This window comes from Carassius carassius, chromosome 14, assembly GCF_963082965.1.
Source record: "Carassius carassius chromosome 14, fCarCar2.1, whole genome shotgun sequence".
Classification (NCBI taxonomy): Eukaryota; Metazoa; Chordata; class Actinopteri; order Cypriniformes; family Cyprinidae; genus Carassius; species Carassius carassius.
Genome location: NC_081768.1, coordinates 9,692,115 through 9,708,247, shown reverse-complemented (window position 1 = coordinate 9,708,247; position 16,133 = coordinate 9,692,115). Strand labels below are relative to the sequence as shown.

General features: G+C 42.7%; 1 protein-coding gene across 3 annotated transcripts in view; it reads left to right on the top strand.

Moving 5' to 3' along the window:
* macrod2 (mono-ADP ribosylhydrolase 2) overlaps positions 1–16,133 on the top strand; it is a 539,507-nt gene that overhangs the window by 404,045 nt on the left and 119,329 nt on the right. The gene's annotated exons all lie outside the window — the stretch shown is intronic.

Here is a 16,133-nt window from a genome sequence, read left to right as displayed (position 1 = left end):
ATAAGTAAAATGAATTTGTAAATCAATTAAGTCATTACAGTGCTGTTGAAAGACTGAACGCATGATTGTGTAGTGATGTTGACAGGTGGATGTGTTAATTAAGTGTTTGACTTGACGGGTTTATATGTGATTATTTATGTCATTGTCTTTTCATAAAGATTGGTTCAGTATGTTTAGACCAAACTGACTGTACAAAGCGTATTGCGTTATTTTGTTTGACAGTCGTAGAAGTGGATAAATGAAATCCCCCTTAACTTCACATTAAGTGAAGTACAGCTGCTGACCTGCCAGTTAATCATTCTGTTGTTAGAATGAACAAGATCAATAACTCAATCACTCAGCAATCATAAACTGTAATGTTGTGCTTGCTCTTGAGTTATTTGACTTTGATGATGACAAGTGAATGGTACTGTGACAGAGTTTTTCAAAGGGGGTCTGTTGAACATAAAATAATTGCAAGGGATATTTATTATTATTATTATTTTTAGTTTGTACTAGTGTATATTGTCATTTATTGTCACTTTTCTCTTACAGTGGCCTTTAAATGTTCAGAAATGTTGCACAATACTTGCACAAATCCTTATCATTTAGTGACTTTGCATTAATTAGGCACAACAGAAACTATGAAAACACATTGTATTAAATATAAAAATAATGCACTGAGGATAGAAAACCTATTTTATAAAGCCTTTTTAAGCTGTGTACTAATGTGTCTGTTGTGTACTAGCCTTAATTGGTAAACGATCAGTGAAGCTATAAGGATGTGTACAGTAGTTTCAATAATTCAATAAATAAAACCTGGGCCAAGTTTAATTTAGTAATCAGGCATCACAGCTGCCAAAGGGGTGTCTAACTGTGACGTCTACATACTGTATTGCTATTAAATTAAAATTTACGTAAAACTAATCCATGCTGAATAATGAACTTAAATATGCATGATTAAACCTTCCACTCTCAATCTCAGACTTTCAGTCATGTAACGCTGACACTGACTTTGTTTATATACTGCTGTAATCCATCTGCTGACCCCATTAAGACACTGCAGTTAGGAACTTGCCTTGTGAGCAGTATTTTCCTATTCTCTTAATCCCAGTAAGCTCATATTTGCAATAAACAGAATTAAATTAAGACTTCAGCCTGCTTGTGAAGCAGCTACAATACTAACACTTTGCATATGGTAAAAACAGAAGCCTCATCATGCTCAAGAAATCCTGGGTTTCCTAAAAATGAACAGCATTAATATGCATCTTTGTTTTTTTAATCAGGATGTACTCTGTGCAAGAGGAATTGTAAAGAGGAATATAAATGGAGTAACAGAGAAACAACCCGTAGTCACACACTCACTTAGAAAAGCATACAAACAAATAAAACATTGTGGGTGCCACTCTCATTCCTCCAGGTTTCTCAGAATAGATTGCATAACAGATTTCTGAGCCACTTTTATTGAGTGGCCTTTACCTGCGGGAGCAGAGGGCAGTTTAATTTATTTTGATTGTTAGGCCAAAGCAAAGCCTGCAGGTTTATTGTGAACTGAAGGGAAGTGAGGATTAATTACAGAGTATTTAGCCAGAGAGAACAAAACACAGCAAGGGCCGTAAGTGGGATTTATTGTTCTGTTCTAATGGCGTGTCTTCACCCCAAGTCTTACCTGATCTTTTTACTGACTTCTATTATTGCTTCTGATTTATTTATTTATTTACAGCTGCTGATACTGCTTTCCCCACATATTTTCTGTTTTATTCCCCCTTACTGTCTGCAGTTTTTAGGGACAGAACTTTTTCAGATATTTGCCTGATATCCAGTTTATTTAAGCACTTTATGTAACCCATTGTTTCAGATGATGATCAAATGATGAGTGCCTTTAGAAATACCTTTTTTTCTGAGATTTTGATGCCTTTTATAGGTGCATATAGGCTTTTGGACACAATGTGTTGAATTTCTAAGCCATCGTTCTGATACCTAAAGATGTTTTACAATGAACTTCAGAAGAGAGATACTCTAATAATGCCCTGGTAATATTTCAACATAATGATGAAGCTGAGCATAACAACTCTTCTAAAAATGATTCCTAAATTATTTATGGAAAAGGGCAGCTGCCTGAAGCTCTTTATTTGATGTTCCCTGCTGATTTTTGCAGATGTTATCACAGTAATATTATTTCAGTTAAAGGGATAGTTCATTAAAAAAAATCTAATTCTATTATCATTTACTCACCTTCATGTCTTTCCCAATCTGTATGATTTTCTATCTTCTCTGGAAGACAAAATAAGATTTGGAGAATGTTGGTCACTAAACAATTTTGGTAACCGTTGGTCATGTTAGTTATATGTTGGTACTGTTGTTTCGGTCTCAGGGGAATCCTCTAAACTTCAACTTCCAGAGAGATCATTCTTATAGGTAATATTGCTGACTCCACTCAGATCTTTCACAAAATATTTAAAGATTCATCACTGCTCTTTCCAGTCAGTACAAGAGTCAGGAAAAGAGAGGCGAGTTATAAAATGCCTGACCTGCAAACCTCCTAGTCCAGGAACCAAGCAGTGAAAACTGAGAGAAGATGAGCATTTGACATGAACACGTGACTAGGTCCCCAGATATTCTATTCTATTTTATTCTATTCTATTTACCACATTACATTTTGTCAGTCATCCCAGAATACACATTTGAAACCCCATGCATGAAGGATAATTTGCTGTGCTAATAGCATTTCTATCTATAACAGTGAGAATGCCATTACTGGCTTGGCATATGAGAGGTGCATTAGTTCATCGGGAGCATCCTGGGACATAAGTGCATGTATGCACTACACTGTTAACTTCACAATAAGGTGCATTAGGCCTGGCTTGTAAGTTAGAGCCCGGGCTCTTAGCCACCTTAAGATGCCTCCACTTATATGTGTAATATATCATGGTACAGCCGTGCCGCAGCACCTCACACTCCGACAATTGTGATTGATGACTGAAGGTTAACCTTCGCGGGCCAGGGTGTATGTTCACTATACCGCATTGGGGAAGAGTAATGGAGATGGGGTTTTCTGATGCAAGCTGGGCTGCAGTGAGGAGGAGGTTGGGTTCTTCCCGCAGAAATACAGTAAAAAAAAACACACAGACATTTAGAATGCTTTGTTACTAAGTTATTATTACTTTTTATTTTATTATTCGTTTTTTACTTTTATTCAGGAAGCATGCATTTAAATTGCATTAGGACAGTAAATCCTTAACATTGTTCCCCCCAAAAAATCTATTTCACATAAATGCTTTTCTTTGATCTTTCTATTCATTAAAGAAATCAGAAAACAGTCACATTTTAAAAAATAAAATAAAATATTAGGAACTTTCCAAGTGTGATATTATAATAATTCTTGAGCACCAAAACATCATGTTAGAAGGATTTCTGAAGGATCATGTGACACTGAAGATTCGAGTATTGCTGAAAATTCTGTTTTGCCATCAGAGGAATAAATTGCATTCTAAAATATAATTAATTAGAAAATAGTTATTATATTATTTTATAATATTGCTTTTAATTGTAATAATATTTAAACATACTATTTTTACTGTATTTATTTAAATCAAGCAAAAATATAAGTAAATAATTCTGTGACTTCTTTCAAAAACATATAGAATCTACACTTTTGAACCGCATTTCTTTATTTATTTTTGCAATTTTGATTTTTTCAGCCTCAAAGTATTTATTGTAATATTTAGAGTTTAATCGAGTACTGTTGAAACATCTCTTTTATAACACTCTCAAATAAGAATGATGGATTGCTGTAGATTTGACACAGAGATTCAACTTCGCAGAAACTATATTCCCTCATTTTAAAGGTAACTTCTTGAAAATCCTACCCACACAAAATAGTGTTACAAACACAAAAGGGACCATAAGAATCCATCACCTCATCCCTCTAGGTTTTGGGGTCACGCTCACTCTAGAAGTTCTTCTTTTAATATGAGATAGATTAGCTTTGTGTTTATCCCTGGTCCAGTTCACCATGGCCCTGCTAGATTTACAGAGCTTCACAGAAGGCATTTGTGCCCTGTGTGAAATCATTCTGAAAAGCCAAGCAGTGGGTGTTTTTTTCTTACCTATTGTGTTAAAGTTGAGCAAAAGCAGATGAGCATATCGTCTTCAGCACTGCATGTTCCAGCTCTGTCATGATCTCTCACATCTGAGGGCATCAAAGTAGCAAGTCACGCTTTCATCTGCTCTTATAAGTCCAGACAACACTCCACCCTCTTTCTCTCGGATGTATTTCTCATCAGTATGACATCATTCTGATTTCTATATGACAGACTATGGCAGCTGTAGACATTCATTGAGCCCCCAGGCCCAACCAACATGATGGATCAATTACAGTGGCTTCCCTGTTTTCAGAGGTTTAATAAAATCTATTGCTATATTTCAGTGCTGCTTAAAGTACAGGTTCCTAAACCAAACTATAGACCACATACCTGTAAATGTTGGGCCGCAGCATGTTTCAATAACATGTGCAGTTATTTCTTTAGTAAGGTTAGCTGAAATGGCAAAGAGCATACTCTTTTCATTCTATTCTTCCACATAGTTTGTGCTACTGTGACCATGCAATGATATTTTTATTCCAGTGCAGATATATAGGATGTTCTTTTTAACGCAGCTCATTGACGCTTTTTTCTTTTTGTGTATTAGTTATATCACATATATACATATGCATCTATATATACTGTATGTATATACATTCTTAACTGTGACTTAACCATATTCTGCTAATAAACGATTAATCAGTCTTTTACATTATAGATTAATCCAAAAACAATTCAGTGTTTTCGGATTTACTGTTTAAATATGGTTTACTTGTTTGCTTTAGTTTTCTGATACTATATATCCTTTTTTTTAAATAAAATAAAATAAATTAATGTTTATGTGTTTTGATTATATATATATCACCATATTCTGAAAGTTATTTAATTGTTTTAAGCCTCTACAAATTTGTTGTATAATGCATCACTTCCATCTTATAAATTGAGCAGGGTTATGGAAAGAACGACTATGACATCTCATCTAAGACGAAAATTGCCTTTATAGGGCCTGTTACACTGCCTGGAAAACTCTGCTTCAGTCACAACCACTGATTGTCCATATGTCACCAACGTGCTGCTTCTCTCCTCTACATCAAGCAGCTCCAGTCCTCTGTTTGCTTTATTTTCCCATTTTCACATCTAATTTGGTGTAATTCAGACCTACACTGCTTTAATCTGCTGGTGAAAAATGCAGTGTGACACTTTATTTGGCGGCCGCCTGTAAATTTGCAACCAGCAGACGGTTTAATACAGCGTCTCGGACCCTGGTCCAGACGGCCTGCATCACCCACGCGGTTCTGACACGTGAAACAGACTGTGGAGATTCCCTGCTAATAAAACCTTGACTGAACCAGGAAGCCATGCTCCGAGAAACTAAGCGTTACTAAGCGATGCTGATGTCACTGCACTTGTGGCTTTTAAGGACTGTGGTCTTTTTCCTCCTGTTTTATTTTATTTTATGAACATGTTTGTTTATTTTATGCCATCTGTCATTTAAGGGATGCGGATAACAAATGCAATCCTCCACAGGAGCTCCGAAAGCTGAGATTGAATGGCAAATAGAAACAAATGCCTGTCGTGATGGCACGATTTGCCATCCGAACAGTAAATATCATTTCAAGTTCTGCAGGGACTCTGGCAGGTAAGACTGTAATATGACATCAGGGAGACAGTCGATGTCATTTCAGCAAGGAAGATATATTGTAAATGTCGACTGAAGAATAGGGCAGACTGGCTTTACATTGTGGCTATTCCAAATAAACAGCTATGTATATATAATCATCATTAGACTCAAGTTCAAGTGCAGTTAACTTTATTTAACAATCAAAATGAAGGATGATATGTGACGGAATCGCTCTGTTCCAAAACCTAGTGAGCAATCCCAGAATACACTGAAAGTCTTTGAGAATTATTATAAATATAGTTTAATCCGTTCTGAAAAGAGTCAATAATATATTTTAAAATAATTAAAAACTGATTATATCGAATATATTTTAGAATAATTAAAAACTGGTTATATCTAACATTTATATGTAAAATCGCATCAAATAAATATTTTAAACAGAATGCTTTTGCTTCTAAAATATGCTTATAAAAAAATATGCTTCTAAAAGTGATCACAGAACTTTTTGTTTTCTGAGAAAATCAACAATTTTTGAGAATGATCCAATTGCCTTCATGTTGACTGTCATTTTTTTTAAGGTCTTGTTTCAGTTAGGAGGCAGTAGGTAGCATGGTAGCTTACTAGGTTTTGGAACAGATCTAAAGTGTTTTTAACTTAAGGGTGAAGTGCTTTTTGGTGTGGAACGGTTCGTATGTCTTTCATTGATGTAGTTGGACACGGGAGACCAGGCGGGGGCATTCATGTTTGCAAGACAGTGTGGTTCAGTTCAGGTGAAGTCAGTGAGAAAGACATGCAAAATGTCAGATGTTTCTCCTCAAGATGCTCACCGAACTGAGACGCTGCCATCTCTTTTGTATCTCACGTTGGTGTCACACCTGCCATCACTATGCTGAAGTCTGTGGTGTGCAGACACATCCTAAGGCTAACCCATAAGACTACTTCTGCATTTGGAGTAGCTGCAGGCCTTTTTTGAAGTTATCTGGCCTTTACTTTTCAAGTTTGGGCTGTGCTGCCACTGAGAAACCTGCTCAGGGTGAGGTCAAGAACAAGTTGAAGACAGCGAGATAGCTGTGTTGTTGTATATACACACATTACCATGATGGAGTAGCCGGTAGTACATGTTGGAGTCACTCCAGGGTTCTGCCACCAGAGACCTCTTTAAGCACTGCTCACTTGTTCTCAGCGTGTCCAATCAGAGCACACAATGCTGAGGGTGCGGTTTTATTTTCTTCTCCACTGACATGGAACTATCTGTCTCAGTAGAAGAGGTCATAACCTGTTTATTTAACACAGCCCTCTATTACTTATTCACTGTCCCACAAGGAAACAGCTGTGGCTTTAAGAAAATTTGCGTTAGTGGTGGGATGTGATGCTATGTGTTAGCTGGTAGCGTTTAGCTGTACTGTTTATATCGTGATGGATATACTGCTTTTGCACAGATGTCAGTGGACAGGTTTATTCCCATTCAGAGGTTTGGGGTTGGTAAAATCTTTTAATGTTACTTTTTTCCTCTCTTGCTCACCAAGGCTGCATTTATTTGACGAAAAATACAGTAAAAATAAAAGTTTATATACGTATATGTGTGTGTGTGTGTGTGTGTGTGTGTGTGTGTGTGTGTGTGTATATATATACAGTACAGACCAAAAGTTTGGAAACATTACTATTTTTAATGTTTTTGAAAGAAGTTTCTTCTGCTCATCAAGCCTACATTTATTTGATCAAAAATACAGAAAAAACTGTAATATTGTGAAATATTATTCATTAAATATTATTTATTTCCAAACTTTTGGTCTGTACTGTATATATATATATATATATATATATATATATATACTCAAAAAAAGGGTTTAGGGCTGGACGATTATGGCCTAAAATCTAAACCTCGATTAATTGAACATTTTACCTCGATTACGATTAATGAACGATTATTTTGTTTCTGTTTAGTTTTTTTGCCCTCATAGTTGACTGACAAGGTTTGTACTGTAAATATGATTGACTATTAAAGGTGAGATATTTTTTCCTATTGAAAAAGCGATATCATAGCTCACTATCAGCAGTTATTTTATCTATGTTCGTAGCATTTCTTACAGATTATTGCTCGGTGTAAGAGATAAATAAAGATCAGATAAAGATAAATTAGCACAGTACCAGTACGAATGATTGCGTGTGTGAATTAGTCATACCGTCTCTATATTATTGTGAAGCTGTGGGTTGTAAATAGCCTAGTTACTTCAAAAGTAGAAAAATATGCTATAATAAGTTTTGAGATTCTAAGCTACTTTAGTGATAAATATTATCAAAATTTGAATTATATTCAAATTTAAAATGCATAATTTTAGTTAGGGTGAAGAAAAGCTTTTGGCTTCTTTTCTGAGGCCATAAGAGGGCGCATTGAGCAAAATATTACTAATGCACATTTATTCAAAGCATAAGAAAATATGACTGTGAAAAAAGTGCATAATATTTAAAATAATGTTTATAAACCAATTATAATTAAGTAGCTTTAAGAACTATAAACAAAAACAGCACCATGTGTGCATGCATAGTTTAATTCAAAGGGGTGAAAGCCAATAACACAGAGTACATTTTTCATTTAAACACAAGATGCAGTAGGATGGGGAAAACCCACCATGAAGTCTCAAGACTTCCCACCTTGATTTTACATGCCTTTCTAAACATGTGGCTCTGTTGTGTGAGACGCCAGTGCAAGGGTAACAGAAGATGTCCCTCTAGAAATGCGTGAAATATGCGTTCTGTGTGAATGGCTTGGTTTCAGTTTTGACGTAAACAAGATCTTCTCCACATTGATGTTCTCTTTTTCCACAATATTTTGAAAAAACATCGCAGCAGCGCTGCATCTAGTTTCTTCAACTGTATAGGTTAACAAAAACATTCTAATGCAATGACACTTTTATATTGTCATCTCATCTCGTGCGCCACTGATAAAGGCCAAGTAGAATTTGACCATCCGCATCCGCGCACCGTCCGCGTTATGTAATTTTCGTCATCACAAGGGCTTGCAGACAGCCGCGTATCAGTCCACGCGATCTCAAAAAGTGCCTGCACGCGGACGTGGTGCGCGGCTGTCAACAGCACATGCACGAGGTGAATGATGACAGAAGTGGAGCTCGTCCGCCTTCTGAAAGCTGTGCGGATGAGGCTGTGTGAGACAGAACAGAACGCCGAATGTGAAGTATACTCGGGCCGGGCCTTAAAGCAGCCTCCTTAACGGACACCTAAAAAATTTTTTTTGACAGCCCTAGCGTGAACATGGTAGCTCGATATAATAATACACATGCGATCATCTAATCGCTTGAATGTCCAAACCATAAAACAAATACAACTGACAAAGTTTAGTGAAGACACAAGGCCATCACTATGTGTTGAACCAGCGTTCACCTCCGTGTTTTGCTTTTATGCCATTGACTGGATGGGGCAGAGTCATGTGGCTACACACGCGCTAGTGTGCTTTTAAGGGGGAATTATTAACAGGATTAAAAAACCGAAATAACCGACATGGGAAAATGACGTCGGTTAGAGGTTCTGAATTTCGGTTTCTATTACTTTTCAATTAATTGTCCTGCCCTAGCTTGGTTATATTTGGACTAACCCAGCAATTGGGTTGTTTTCAACCAACAGTTAAATTAAACAGATTACATTTTTAAAGGGTTACAGTAAAGTATGAAAAGCATCGTCAGATTAGTCCATCTGCCATCAGTGATACAACCGTAACATTATGAAGCGACGAGAATACTTTGTGCACAAACAAAAATAACGACTTCAACAATTCCTCTCCTCTGTGTCTCTCCCAGTCAGTATAGCACCATTTTGGCAAATCTAAGCTGTACGAAGGTGGGCGCGTTATGCCGATGCACTGTTTTCTTTCAAACCAAAGTGTAAATACATGTGAAAAATGTATCCTTGTGGCATGGCTGATACAGAAGAGCATTCTTCATAACGTTACGGATGAATCACTGATGGCAATAGGACTGTTTTGACGATGCATTTCATACTTTACTGGACCTTGACACTGTTATTTATTTGGCTGTCTATGGGACAATCTGAAGCCAACTGGTTTTCATCCAAAATATCTTAAATTGTGTTCAGAAGACTAGCGAAGCCTATACGGGTTTGGAATTACATGGGGGTAAGTGAATAATGACAAAATTTTCATTTTGAGATGGAGTATCCCTTTAACCCAACCTACTGGGCAGTAACCCACCCGATTTTTTTTAAATCATGACGTTTTAATGTCACTTTTGATCTGTTTAATTCATCCTTGCTAAATGAAAATATTTAATTAAAATAATAGTTAATTGGAGTAAATTCTGACTCCAGAACAGTAGAGTGTAACTGGTCTCTTATCCTCTTTGCGTTGTGTTGGGTCAATAAAGCTCCTGTTCAATAAATCGTCTCCCATTCATCAATTTATTCACTGAGAAAACACAGTAACATAGTGAGTTGATATAGGCCTATTTCATCATATTCAACACTCCTCCTGCTGGCACGCTGGCCTTACACACGTGAACTGATAAGTGCAATAGAGTTGAACAATTTCAAAATATATAACCCATGGTTCAAAATAATGCATTCTCACAGAATCAAAACATAACATGTACCTGAGAAAACACAGTAACAAAGTGAGTTGATATAGGCCTATTCCAGCATATTCGACTCTCCTCCTGCTGGCGCTATAATAAAACACATTTTTCACACTCTTCACCAACATCCAAAACTTTCCTTGATATTAAAAAATGTTATTGCTCTTAATATATCACACATTTCATTAACAGACAATTACAGCCAGAATTACAGAGCTATCAATCACACGACTTACCGCTGGCCTTATACACGTGAACTGATAAGTGCAATAGTGGGTGCACACAGCAGAAAGAAACAGCCAGCCAATAGAAACTCCTATTAATCCTTATTCTGTCCAATCTTCCTCCAGTGTGATTATTTAACATTCTTAGCAAGTGGAGACACACAATACATTGTATGTGTACAACTGTTACAAGAGCATATACATATTGTTACAAAGGGTGGCTATAAGTGACTGTTTTTGCAAATGAGTATGTTTTATTCATATACACTGATTCATACAGAAATGTAACAAGTGGCTGTTTTTATGAGTGAGTCACTGAAACATTCATTCGAACGATTTATTCAAAAACTGATTTATTCAGGATGCACAGCAGCCTTGTTTAACTCTATTTTCATTGACAGAGCAAAAGCAGACAAAGGAACTAGCAATATTTCATCTAAAATGGAAGTTTCTAAAGGGGATCATTGGAAGCCCATCTTCCAAAACTTGATTTAACATGCTTTTGTTTAAATTTTCTCAATGGTTGTGTAAAAACACCCTTTTTACGTTGTCAAAATCAGCTCTTTTCAGAGTAACTGGTTCTCTTACGAGGGCTCTCTCGTACTGCGTCTTAGCTAAGACGCTACGGGAAAAGTCTCTTTTCACGAAATACTGAAGCAAAAAATTATCCTTAATTTTGTATTTTTGTAAAGCGCATTTGCAGCAGTACACAGCCATAGGCGAGACGGCTCGTTCGCTCATTGGCTTGTTCTGCGGCAACTGCACAGCCTATCGAGCGCGGGCTGATGCAACATCAGACCAATAAGGGCGCTTCGCGCCCTTCTTGCCACTTCCCGCCGAAACGGGTGTGGCCCAACCTATAAAAGGAGCTCGAAAAGGCTGACTCACCTGATCTTTCATCTCTTCAGCGAAGCTCACGCAGCGCTGGATCACGGAGGAAGCAAGCGCCGTCTGAGAAAGCACATCAGCAGGACGAGCCATTCTGAAGCTGCTGGCATCGCCGCCTTCCATTGCCGTTCCTGCTGCGCTATCCGGCGCCTATATCCTTTCAATCCTGTTATATACAAGCTGTTCTTTATGTGTGTGTGTGTGTTCGCCCTGCGACACACACTCGTAAAAGAGCTCGCGTCTTTTTTAAGATGCCTTCCTGCGGCTCATCAGAGCCCCACTCAGCGAGGGAGACCGGTACGTCATCTGTGTCTCCTGCCTGGGTGAAGATCACGCAGCGCTCGCTCGCTGACGGCGGATGCCCCCACTGCGAGCTGTTGCCATGGTGACTCTGAGGACTCGCCTGGCCTTTTTCTCTGAGCCTGCATTCTCCGCTGCGCTGAAGCGCCGTAAAAGCATCGCTTCCAGCGGATTCCGGAACCGTCTTCAGCTCAACCGAGCTCGCCGGTTCGCCCTGCTTCACCGGCCCCCCCCCTGCATCGCTTCCCGGTGGGCAGCGCCCGCTGTTTGCCGGCGCGTCGTCCGAGGAAGTCGATCTAAGGGCCGCGTCGGGGGAAGAGGACACGCGCTCTCTGCTGGCTTCGGGCAGTGATGGCTGGGCGAGCTCCGAGGATCTCGCGCCTTCTGCTCAGAAGCCCAGCAGACGAGCTGACATCGAGAAGGAGCCGGGGCGAATGCTCGTGTTGGCCGCGATGTGTCTCGGCCGCGAGTGGTTTGCACCAGCGCCCCCCCCCTCTCGTTCCCGGCTGGATGGTATTTCCCTTTCGGATGAGCGTACTTCTCAAAGCCCGCCTCATTTCTTCCTGAGCTTCACGAAGAGGTGGCGAAGGCTTGGAACGCTCCATATTCAGCACGAACTCGTTCGTCTGTCTCACTAGCATTCTCCACACTGATGATGCTAAAAACAGGAACTACCACTCACTTCCGCCGGTGGAACAGGCGATAGCGACGCACCTTTGTCCACCCTCTGCTGGACGGCGGCAAAAGCGGTGTTGCCATCTAAAGCCTCCTGTGTGACGCTGCGTCGGCACTACTAACGATGGCTGCTTCATCGAAGCGCAGGTGTACGAGTTCCGCTGTGGCCGAGCTCTCACCCAAGCGCGCCGCTGTTTCAGTTCCAGGAATTGTGACTGTCTCAGCGTTTTCTGCAATGCGCAAGCCTGCACAGTTGCCCGCTTGCCTGCACACAAAAGCCGTTATCACAACAGCGTCAGCAACGCAGCTCGAGACCCCCGTTCTCGCTCTACTGGCCGTCGCCCCGCGCCGCGGGGACCGCGGCAGAGGATTACGGTGAGGCCGGGAGCCCCGAAGCCATCCTGGGAAAGCCATCTACGCATGCTGCATGACGCTGCGTCGGCACTACACACGATGGCTGCTTCATCGAAGCGCCGGTGTACGAGTTCCGTTGCGGCCGGGCTGTCACCGAAGCGCGCCGCTGTTTCAGTTTCCAGAGATTGTGACTGTTTCAGCGTTGTTTGCAATGCGCAAGCCTGTACGGTTGCCCGCTTGCCTGCACACGAAAACCGTTATCACGGCTACCCAGATATTTCCCGAAAAAGGTGTAATTTCTGGTGTCCCGGCCACGGCCGATGGTGCTATAAATGTAGTGACGATGCCCACTGCTCAGTGCCCATCTCCGCATATAAGCACAGCCCTTCACACAGGGCTCGCGCCTATAAAAGCGACTCAAGTCGATCACGCGCACTACATAGTAGACGTGCCCACTACTCAGTGCCCACAATCACTATGTCACACGCGTCATGTGGTTTCTGTAAAAACGAAACCCGTGCACGTTCGTCCGGCCACGGCCGATGGTGCTATAAATGTAGTGACGATGCCCACTCCTCAGTGCCCATCTCCACATGTAAGCATAGCCCTGCACACAGTTGAAAGTGGTAAAAGTGCACACATGCAGCCCACGGTTACTCGCAGATATATCGAGTCCCACGGGACCCGCTCAGCCTCCCTCCAGTCGGTTAAGCGCCGGAACGGGGTCGAGGAAGAGCGATCTGCCCGCTGTGATCAGCGCGCTCCCCGCCTCAGATGCGCAGCACACTCGAGCGCCGCCGTTGCCCAGTCAACAGAGCGCGTTTCGCATCCAGCCCTTAGCCATTCATGCAGATGCATGGTCAGTGCTTCCAGGGGTTTCGGATTGGGTGCTAGGCATTATAAAGAGAGGCTACTCGCTACAGTTTTCTCGACGCCCACCGTGCTTTTCAGCGCGCGTCGAAACTACGGTCAAAACAGAAGTAGCACACATACTTCGGGCCGAAATATCAAAACTGTTGAGCAAAGGGGCTGTAGAGCCTGTGTCTCAAAGCGAGGGGGGGCTGTACAGCAGATACTTTCTGGTGCCCAAGAGAGACGGGGGTCTCCGGCCCATACTGGATCTAAGACAGCTGAACAGGCATTGATGAAACACAGTTTCAAAATGTTCACGACCAGGAAGCTCCTCGCGCAGATTCGCAGAGGGGACTGGTTCATGTCAATAGATCTGAAGGACGCGTATTTTCAAATACAGATAGCGTCAAACCACAGGCGATATTTGAGATTCGCCTTCGAGGGCCAGGCATACCAGTTTGCAGTCCTGCCATTCGGCTTGTCCGTAGCTCCTCGTACGCTTACGAGGTGCATGGATGCAGCGCTCGCTCCTCTTAGACTCAGAGGCACACGAGTGCTGAATTATTTGGACGACTGGCTGGTTCTGGCCCGATCATGAGCGGAGCTCATGGACCACAGAGCCGTTTTACTCGATCACCCCGAGAAGCTCGGCCTCAGTGTCAATTGGGTGAAGAGTTCGCTGAACCCCAGTCAGACGATCCTGTTTCTGGGTATAGTTCTGAACTCGTGTTCCATGACGGCGCGGCTGTCACCACAGCGCGCGATGGGTATTCAGCGTGCAGCGAGTTCTTTCCGCTGTGGCGCGACTGTGTCGCTCAAACACTGTCAAAAGATGCTGGGTTTCATGGCCTCAGCATCTCCGGTTCTGCGGCTGGGCCTGCTCCGCATGCGCCCCCTGCAGTTCTGGCTGAAGGCTCGGGTGCCGCGTAGAGCGTGGGCGTCTGGCCGGCTGCATTTCAAGGTCGATCAGAGCTGTGTTGCGGCTCTAGCACCTTGGACAGCGAACGGCTGGTACCGATCAGGTGTAAGCCTGGGAACTTCCCCGAGTGTGAAAATGGTGTCGACGGACGCCTCCACTTCGGGATGGGGAGCGCTGCTCGAAGGCAGACCGTCCTTTGGCCTATGGTCAGAACGGGAAAAGCTCCATCATATCAACTGCCTGGAAATGCTGGCAGTGGAGAATGCGCTGACGCGCTTTTGTCCCCATATCAAGGATCACCACGTCGTAGTCCGTTCGGACAACATGTCCGTGGTGTCCTACATAAATCGCCAGGGCGGTCTCGGGTCCCGAAACCTGTACAGGCTGACGGAACGCCTCCTGATTTGGGCTCAACGCAACGTGCGCTCGCTGAGAGCGGTGCATGTGCCTGGACTGCAGAATCTGGGTCCAGACAGGCTGTCCAGAGGCAATGTCCCTACGGGAGAATGGTCTCTACACCCGCAAACAGTTCGGCTGTTGTGGGAGAGATTTGGCATGGCGGAGGTGGACCTCTTTGCGTCCCACGGAAACGCTCACTGCCCCACATTCTTTTCCAAGAACGAAAGCGCGCTGTCACGGAAATGGCCGTGCTGCCCGCTTTATGCGTTCCCTCCCGTCTCCCTCCTTCCGCAGGTGATAGAACGGGTGAGAGAAACGAGATGTTCAATACTGCTTGTGGCACCTCTTTGGAAGAACCATCCATGGTTCCCAGATTTGATGCAATTAGCAGATGTCGCCCCATGGCCGGTACCGTTGAGGAGAGATCTCGCAGGCCAGGGGCTCGATTTGGCACCCTCGACCGGAGTTGTGGTCCCTCCATGTATGGGCACTCAACGGTTACCCGCTGATCTCGCAGGGGGAGTGCTAAATACCATCACTCAGGCTAGAGCTCCGTCGACACGACGTCTGTATGCCTCGAAGTGGTCGGTGTTCTCCAGCTGGTGCACAGCTCGAGGTTATTCACCCCTTAGTTGTGAGGTGACGGAGGTCCTCTCCTTCCTACAGGAGCTGTTGGATAAGGGCAGAGCCCCATCCACGCTCAAAGTTTATGTGGCGGCCATCGCGGCGTTTTCTGAAACGGCGTCCGGTCAGTCAATAGGAAGGAACGATTTAGTCATCCGGTTCCTCAGAGGAGCTAGGAGGCTGAATCCTCCCAGACATCCGTCAGTCCCTATGTGGGACCTCGCGGCGGTTTTGGAGGCCTTGAAGGGTCCCCCTTTTGAGCCTATCCAATCGGTTAGCCTTCAGCATCTGTCGTTCAAGACAGTATTCTTGTTGGCTCTCGCTTCTGTGAAGCGTGTGGGTGATTTGCACGCGCTCTCGGTGAGCCAGTCGTGCTTGGAGTTTGGGCCCAATGACTCAAGGGTCATACTCAAACCTAGGCACGGTTATGTGCCGAAATCCCTCAACACACCGTTTCGGGCTCAGGTTATTGCCCTGTCTGCCCTGCCGGTGTCAGGGGAGGATGGAGACTCGAGTCTTCTTTGCCCTGTCAGGGTTTTAAGAGCTTATGTGTCTCGCTCTGCTGCCTCTCGGCAGACGGAGCAGCTATTTGTCTCGTTCGGTGGACGTTCCAAG